Below are 1,299 nucleotides of genomic sequence, written 5' to 3'. Positions count from 1 at the left end.
GTTCTTTGAGAAGATAAACAAAATTAATAAACCATTAGCCAGACTAAGCATTAAAAAACGGGAGAAGACTCGAACAACGGACTGAGTACTTCCGGGAGACAATGGGAGGGTAGAGAATTATCTGCGTTTAGCGGGTCTCTCTGTCTTCCTAAGTATTTGATCATCCCGCAGCCGAGGGAGCTGGACACGAGAGTACTTAGTAACATCTTCACTGCCGGAACAGGCTGCTTTAGGCTCCCCGATGGCCATGTCTATGGATTTTAAAACTTATGTAGATCAGGCATGCAGAGCTGCTGAGGAATTTGTCAATATTTACTATGAGACAATGGACAAAAGAAGATGGGCACTAACCAGGCTGTATCTGGACAAGACCACTTTAATATAGAATGGAAATGTTGTAACAGGGCTGGAAGCCCTAACTAATTTTTTTGACATGTTGCCTTCTCGTGAGTTTCAGATCAATATGCTAGATTGCCAGCCAGTTCATGAGCAAGTTACTCAGGCCCAGACTACAGTTCTTGTGGTGACCAGTGGAACTGTGAAGTTTGATGGAAACAGACAACACTACTTCAACCAGACCTTCCTGCTGACTGCTCAGTCTACTCCTAACAATACAGTGTGGAAGATTGCAAGTGACTGCTTCCATTTTCGAGATTGGGCTAGGGACTTTGGGAAGATGGTGGAAGAGTAAGACGCGGAGATCACCTTCCTCCCCACAGATACATCAGAAATTCATCTACACGTGGAACAATTCCTACAGAACACCTACTGAACGCTGACAGACGACCTCAGACCTCCCAAAAGGCAAGAAACTCCCCACGTACCTGGGTAGGGCAAAAGAAAAAAGAATAAACAGAGACAAAAGAAAAGGGACGCGGGGCTTCCCTGGTGGCGCAGTGGTTGCGAGTCCGCCTGCCGATGCAGGGGACGCGGGTTCGTGCCCCGATCTGGGAAGATCCCACATGTCGCGGAGCGGCTGGGCCCGTGAGCCATGGCCGCTGAGCCTGCGCATCCGGAGCCTGTGCTCCGCAACGGGAGAGGCCACAGCAGTGAGAAGCCCGCGTACCGCAAAAATAAATAAATAAATAAATAAATAAATAAAAATTAAAAAAGAAAAAGAAAAGGGACGGAACCTGCACCAGTGGGAGGGAGCCGTGAAGGAGGAAAGGTTTCCACATACCAGGAAGCCCCTTCGCGGGCGGAGACTGCGGGTGGCGGAGGGGGAAAGCTTCCGAGTAGCGGAGGAGAGTGCAGCAACAGGGGTGCAGAGGGCAAAGTGGAGAGATTCCCGCACAGAGG

The 1,299-nt window shown here is 49.4% G+C and overlaps 1 pseudogene across 1 annotated transcript; it reads left to right on the top strand.

The window, feature by feature from the left end:
• The first annotated feature begins 241 nt into the window (after positions 1 to 241).
• LOC307065205 (NTF2-related export protein 2-like) lies at positions 242 to 691 on the top strand (annotated as a pseudogene). Its single transcript has one exon. The product of its transcript is annotated as an NTF2-related export protein 2-like (transcript).
• Positions 692 to 1,299: the final 608 nt, after the last annotated feature.

The sequence above is a fragment of the Hyperoodon ampullatus genome, assembly GCF_949752795.1.
Source record: "Hyperoodon ampullatus genome assembly, chromosome: 2".
In the NCBI taxonomy this organism is placed as follows: domain Eukaryota; kingdom Metazoa; phylum Chordata; class Mammalia; order Artiodactyla; family Ziphiidae; genus Hyperoodon; species Hyperoodon ampullatus.
The sequence above is the reverse complement of the archived record's forward strand: the minus strand, read 5'-3'. Positions and strand labels throughout refer to the sequence as shown.